The sequence below is a fragment of the Galeopterus variegatus genome, unplaced genomic scaffold (genome assembly GCF_000696425.1).
Source record: "Galeopterus variegatus unplaced genomic scaffold, G_variegatus-3.0.2 Scaffold6301, whole genome shotgun sequence".
NCBI lineage: Eukaryota > Metazoa > Chordata > Mammalia > Dermoptera > Cynocephalidae > Galeopterus > Galeopterus variegatus.
This window is the reverse complement of record NW_007732412.1, coordinates 39,305-46,959: the sequence shown is the minus strand read 5'-3', so window position 1 is coordinate 46,959 and position 7,655 is coordinate 39,305. Positions and strand designations below refer to the sequence as shown.

At 35.9% G+C, this 7,655-nt stretch overlaps 1 long non-coding RNA gene across 1 annotated transcript in view; it reads left to right on the top strand.

The window, feature by feature from the left end:
- Positions 1-4,431, top strand: part of LOC103606110 — a 15,536-nt gene extending 11,105 nt beyond the window's left edge. The window contains exons 2-3 of the long non-coding RNA XR_551852.1: positions 1,312-1,563; positions 4,392-4,431. This is a non-coding gene — a long non-coding RNA (uncharacterized LOC103606110). The remainder of the gene's footprint in view (positions 1-1,311; positions 1,564-4,391) is intronic.
- Positions 4,432-7,655: the final 3,224 nt, after the last annotated feature.

The following is a 7,655-nucleotide window of genomic DNA, read 5'->3' as shown; positions in this document are numbered from 1 at the left end:
AGTCTATCCTTCAGAAATGAGGTAGAAACAGTGTATTTTCCAGACAAACAAAAATTGTGGGAGTTCACTGCACGACCAGCCCTGCAAGGATTCAAGGGAGTCCTGCATCTGGAATCTAAAAAATGATAATCACTCATCTCACTAGTTATAGTTCTGTTCAAACTTTCTTCTTTTTCATAATTCAGTCTTGGTAGGTGACATGTTTCTAGGAATTTATTCATTCCATCTAGATGATCTAATCTGTTGACCAACAATTATTCATAGTATTCTCTTATAACTCTTTTGAATTCTGTAAATTTGGTTGTAATGACCCCTCTTTCATTTCTGATTTTAGTTATTTGAGTCTTCTTTCTTTTTTCTTAGTTCACGTAGGTAAAGGTTTATCAATTTTGTGGATCTCATCAAAGTACCAACTTTTGGTTTCATTGATTTTTCTTTTTTTTTTTTTAAATTTTCTGTTTCTTTTATCTATGCTCTAATTTTTATTATTCACTTCCTTTGCTAGGTCTGGGCTTAGTTTGCTCTTCATTTTCTAGTTTCTTAAGGTGCAAAGGTAATTGTTGTGTTGAGATCTTTTTTATTTACTAATGTACACATTTACATTAAATAAATTTTCCTTTTAACAAAAATAAATAAATAAATAAATAAAATCTTAGTAACATAAAACATTAGTAAGAGAGAAAATGGGTGTGGGTATGTGAGAACTCTCTGAACTATCTTTGCAATTTTTTTTTTGTAAATATAAAGCTATTCTAAAATAAAAATTTATTTTTTAAACAATTTTAGCAATAAAAAATAAAATAAAATGTATACATAAATATAGCAAGACTAGTCAGAAAATTTCTGGTGGGAAAATAAGACGAATGACGAAGGTCTAGCCTTATCAGGTATTAAAGCTTACTACCCAGTTACTACTACTGAAGCATGACAAAACTCCCCAACACTAGTGTAAAGCAACCATTTCATCACGTTCATGAAATCTGACTTGGAAATGCAGCACATATGTGTTCTCTTCATGAAGCCAGGCTCGAATATTCCTAGAAAGAGCCACAAAAAGAACTGGTTAGAGTAGTTGCCTCTGAGAGGAGCAGGGTGGATAGTAGAGAAGGAAGAGAAAGTAAATAGGAGCAGAAGAACAACAAGGGTCTAGGTTAGGGAAGAGACTCATTATAATTATGCACTAACTTTTAATTTTTAAAAAAAGTTAATTTTTTAAAATATGCGTAAGTGAAATTTTTTTCCTATTCATGATATACTTGATAAATTAATCAAAATGTCAAGTCTCTTTCTGTCCATTTGGATTTTTTTCAGGATTGCATGGAAAAGAAAATACTATTTCTTGATGATCAGAAGCTCTGTTGTTGATTTTGAAAATGGAGAATTATTATTTGATTTTTTTCAAATGTATAATGATATCATCTGTGAATGTTCTCACTCCTGTTCCTGCCTATGGATTTTATTGTAACTGCCCCCTGAGAGAGACCACAAGAACACACTCAAAGTCTAACACCAAATGAGAGATGAAGTCATTAAGTGGACAATGTACAAATTTCCTGGACGAATGTAAGTTCTAATACACAGAGCAAGGTAAAAGTTGTATATGTGTATTATATGGGTGAAGTCAAAGGAAATTCTTACTATTGTTTCCAAATACGCATGCTTAGAACCAAGTAAATGCCGTATTTTTCCAACTTAATTTAATAAAATTGATAGCAGTATTTTCCTCAGATTTGTTTCATGATTAGCACTATTGCTTCCTGTTTAGCCCAAGTCAGGACCTCAGCTCTAAGTGGAATTGTGTAAACACATGTGGAGATATTAGTCAGGACTTCCTATTTAATGCAGAGCCCAAGTCAGGGTGGCTTAATCAAATTAAATTTTAAAAAATCATTGTGTTGGGCATCCCCTTCATAGTTATTAGTACTCTTAATAGAAACCACTTCCTACTTTAAATATTGGCCCTGCCAGGTTTGAACCCAAAGCTGAATTAAAGGTGACATATTTTCTATTTTCCACCCGTGCCAATCACCTATCCTGGCCTTTACCCAGCTGGACTCCTGCCTAGTCTGCCTCAGATGGGCCCTGGACCAGCAGTCCATTCTGCAGATGAGGTCTTAACATCCTTTACACTCTGCTAGGCCTGGGTTTTTATAGGAATCCAACTTGGTATTTTGACAAATTTAGGGGTCTCTTGGTTACTATTGCACAATTTATATATGTCCTAAAGATCCATTACCCTCTGAAACACAACAGTAACATAATTTACATTTGTTTAGCTCTTCATTAATACTTTAGCTTTATTTCAGCCAATAAACAATGGCATGCCAGTTCCTTTTGTGCTGTATGCCTCTCAAGTTAGTATTTGCCAGTTCAACACATTTTTTTTTTACATTCCATTGATTAGCCAGGCACTATGCTCGACATTACAGGTGATAGAAAAATGAAATAAACATAGGCCCTGCCCTCAGGGAGCTTAAAGTCAAATGATAAGTGTATTAGTCTATTTTGTGTTGCTATAACAAAATACTTGGAACTGGGTGATCTATAAAGAAAATTAAATTTATTGCTCACAGTTTCTGAGGCTGAGAAGTCCCAAGTCCATCTGGTGGTGGCAACAGTGACCCAGGGGTCTCACATTACAAGATGATGGAAGCAGAGAGAGAAAGACAGACTCTCCTCTTCTTTTAAAGACCTCAGAACCATGCCCCTGACCGCCATTTTTAATCCATTTTTAATTCATTACTGCAGGGTCCTACAAGCCAATCACCTTTTCAAAGCTCAACCTTTCAATTACCATAATAGGATTTGCCACCCTCTCAACAGTCACAGTGGGGGCCAAGTTCCTAATACATAAAACATGGGGGATACAATTCAAGCTTCAATGAGTTTTAGAGGGACATAATCAAATCCACTAGAATAAGATACCAAAAAAAAATGCCAGTAGCTATAGTACAAATATAATTCTTTGGCTGTAATAAGTAGTATACCTATAGCATATCCACGATACTGTAGAAAATTTGAGCTAAAAGTAGTCTTTGGGTTGATTGGGGAGGCATTTTAAAGGGAGAGAAAAGGATTTTACATTTCCCTGGAAAATTTGGGGAGAGTAGAAAACAAATGAAGCACCAGCTGAGACAACCCAAATTACTGGCAACCTATAAACAGTAGCAGGTGTAGGTAGAATGCCTCCAGAAGATTACCATGTGAGCCTTAAGAAGGCAGCAAGTAGAATAAAAAAAAAAAAAAACTAAATAGAAAATATGTCACCTTTAATTCAGCTTTGGGTTCAAACTCACAAAATCAAGAATTTGGTGTCATGGAGTTGTCTGGTTTTATATATAAATGGCATACTCTTGTTAAATATTAATTAAATTTATGAATATCATTCTGTAGTAAGTTTCAGTCTATACAAATATTTCAAATTTCCATAAAGTTCCAAAGGAGACTATTACAATAGTGGCAACTTTCTACAAAATGATTACCTAGAAATTGTAAATGAGCACGGATATACTGATTACACAAGCTGAGATATAAATTCCATAACATTGTGTTAGATGTCAAAGCACCATGTAACAAAATGATTACCTAGAAATTGTAAATGAGCACGGACACACTGATTACACAAGCTGAGATATAAATTCCATAACATTGTGTTAGATGTCAAAGCACCATGTAAGTTCAATAATAATCTTGTTATAAGGATGCCAAACCCAACCTCAGTCTGGGCATGTGTAATTACTTCAGCCATAAAATAAATAAAATTGTTTCCTTAAAGGCAAGTCTAGAAAATCTAGGATTCGCTAGTGCAGGAATTATGCTAACCACTTTATATTTACTATCACATGTTATTCTCAAAACAATTCTGAAAAGTACTATCACTTCCATTAATCAACTGGAAAAACTGAGGCATAGAGAGGTGGAGTAATTTGTCTGAATAAACACCACTAATGAGACAAAATTCAAACTTTCTCAAATTCCTAGGCTGCTTCTCCACTCGGGTCTGAATAGGACTATCCATTATCTTGTCAACCAAAGTTAAGACTATTGAAGCAAAAGAATTTTAGAGTTTATTAGGAGCCAAACATGAGGATCAAACTGAGAAACACAGACCAACAGGGTTAAAAAGTGGCTCTGAAGTCTATTACAAGCTGAAAAAACTGTATAGGAAAGTTTACTTAGGAGGGGGATGCCTTATTCTAGAGTTGTCCCATTTTCATTGGTAGGTAAAAATACAGAAGTTATAATCATTGTTTACAAGTTACCCCATAAACCTAAAAATGTTGATGTGTATTTTCTAGAGCATTTTCCATGTTTTTTGACCTCTCTTCGTCAGCAAGTTATACACTAGTTACTGAATAACAATCTAAACCACATTCTCTTTTTACCTACAGAACAAGATGTCAACACTGAGATTATAAGACTCAGCCCAAGGTGAGGTTTATTTTAGAAACCTGTTTTGTTTCCGTCATCAATCAGTAGTCCCACAGCAGCCTTCACCACTCCAAGCACAGACGTTAAAGAGAAATGGCAAGGTGACAACCAAAAACTACTAGATGAATTCATATAAAAGACACCTCATGAATATATATCAGGCTGTTTAGAAATGCCAACTCTCCCATTCTAAGAACAGCTCCCCATTCTCTTGCATCATCCTTTAACTTTTTCCTCCTTAATTTCTACAACAAGGAAATAAACATGGTGTCTCTACAGCACTAACATGAACATCACTCTCTGAAATTCAGCCCTAGAGAGAGAGGTCAGCAAGCATAGATTGTCTTCCAAAGGATTATGCACTATTCACTTCACATTTGGAAGCAGGAGTAAGGACAGGGCTGACAGGAGAGACTCCATTTTGTTGTCCACACCAAGAACCCAACAGTAGTCTACATGTTGGAAATGCAGCAGAGACCCCACGGGCAGCAGACCATGTCCTGTTCCAGAAAGCACCAGGGAGGGCAGGGGTTAAAGACAAACCCCCCAGACTCCCACATGTCCCCTTCCCACAAACATGTCATTAACCCCCATGTGTAAGCATTCTTTTCCAGCCCTCAACAGAACAATGAGGCCCAGGCAGAAGGGATAACCATCAGCCCCCACCTGCTGAAGGTGAAAACAGAACACTTTGTGACCAACTGACGAAGAGCCCCCAGTTGTGAGACTGGAGGCCTCATCGTCTTTCCCAAGCCCCTTACCCAGCTCTTTTACCTTTAAAAACCCCTCACGCTGAACCCTTGGAAAGCAACACTTCCCTTGAGTGTTGGCTCCCTCATGCATAAGTGATCTCTCAATAAAGCTCGCTTTCTCAACCATGTACTGGGTATGTTCATTTCCATGGCTCTGAGTCCCAAGGACCTGGTATATCTCGTCTGGTTACAATTATATGGTTGCTATTATTTTCCTAATCTAGGTTATGTAAGAAAAAAATTGTTCAAATAACTATTATTTTTAAAGAGTCAATTTTTTAATAACTGAAATAACTTTGTTTTTTAAGTTTTTAAAAATCAAATAACTGTCATATGCTTTTCTGCATCATTAAAGGTCAATGGATAGTGACCTTCTGACTTGTAAGCTCCTTCAGCTTCTTTAAACCAGAAGGTCCTTCTGTGTCAATTCCCACAGAGAAAGGTAATAAGTCCAGGGAAGACCAGGGTGAAAAGAGACGTTCTAAGGATGCACTGCAAAACTGCTTCCAGTGGTTAGGTCTATTCTCTTGCTAAGCTGTACTGTCCTCAGGTACACAAAACAGTGGTCAAGGGCAGCAAGGTCAAGGAGAATCTGGGGGTTGGTGCTTGACAAGTCTTCTCTCATTTGCTTTAGTCTACAACACCAACTAATCTCTCACAGAAGATTATTTTGACTCCTTCAGTTCATTCTGAGTGACAACGTATTTGCATAGACAGGTCTTTTTTGTGTAACATTTACTGTTTCTGCAATGGGGTTTTAGAAAGGAAGTGCTAATTGTTTCATTGTATGTTTATAAAGGTTAATGCATGTATCAAGTTTTTCCTGACAAAATATGCCTTAAAGTGAACCTAGGTAGGCAGTAAAGTTGAATCAAATACTTTCTTCAAAGACATACACATCAGTTTTCCGGCACCTCATATTTACGGTTGAAAGCATGCTTAATGGTGAAATATTAGCTCTCTTGGCTTCCACCTGCTTCCTACAACGTGGAGCTGAAGCACTGTCTCACTTAGTATGCTTTTTTCCTACTGCCATACACAATTTTCAGAGTTTCTGGAAGGACTGAAAGAATGTATGAGAGATGATTACTAACGTGTTTGATTATTAAAAATTAAGTTCCCCCTCCCAGAATTCTCTTTTACATTCATTTTCCAGAAGGATAGTGTAGGGCAGCTGAGTTAAAAGCTACTTCTGACCACCTTAACCTTGCACTGCCTCATTCTGAAGGCTGAAGGCCTATCTCACAATCTAAAAGTTTTAATGGTGATGTAAATTGCTGACTCGAAATAAATAACCGACTTTATAATCACAAGGGACAGCTGACTAGATCCTAGAATAAATTAGACTTGATGTGAAAGACATCAGAGAGCAAACAACCGATATGACTCAGCATTCATTCTCTGTGTCACATATATCAACAAGGGTGTTTTTATCATGGTAATTTGCCTGGGCCGAGTGAACAGATTTAAGGACAGATGGATAAAAACTATTTCAAAAATGACGATAAATTGCAAAACTGCCCTAAACATAAACATCTGAAATTTAGCCCTTTTATGCCCTAGAAAAGGAAGAAGATCCCAGGATACATATACAAAGATGTTTAGTATTCTCCTCCTATTAAGGGCAAGAACTGATGATCATAGTAGGAATCATCAAGCAACTCCTAGTTCATGTTCTGACATTAATTTCATGACCTTGTGGGAAGTTATTTAAGCTCTCTGGCTTAAGCTATTTGTTTGCAAATTAGTGGATTTTACTATATCATCTACAACCCCTTACAGCTGTAAAACTCCAAATTCCTAGAATAATTTGTATGAAGCATGTAATAAAGGAACTTTGTTTTGGTCAGTGCTGAATTTTGACACCTAGAATAATGCCTGATACATCGTAATTCTTCATAAGTATTTCTCGAACAAATATAGGAATCAAATGAGTGTTTATTGTGAAGAATTTGTTGTAAATAATGTTTCATAGAATTTTTATTCATATTGTGAATATGTTGCAATTATTATATTGTAAAGAATTTTTTTAAGACTCCCAGAGCTAAAATTTAGGGCATTAAAAAAAAAAAAAAAGAAAAGCTAGTGAATAAGGACAATATATGTTAACACTTTTTTGTTCCATAGTATACCTAGAGATTAACATGAGTGACCACATGAGTGTAACAGATGAAGACCAGTGAAAATTGATGGTGAATGCTTGGGAAAAAGAAAAAAGGACATACAAACTTTTTTTTAAGTGTTTTAATCTTTTAGATAAATGTTACTCAGACTTCTGAGTTATAAAATATGAAATTAACAAATTTTGAGACTAGATATTGAGACATCCAAACTGCAAAGGAATTTTATGATGGTCTTCAGAATGTCTATTTGACTCCCATCGTCCACTTGCTGATACATGCATTCCAACTTGAAACTAAGAATATATGATGACTGTAGGAAAAATGCATCTTGCTCAGGCTGACAGGATGA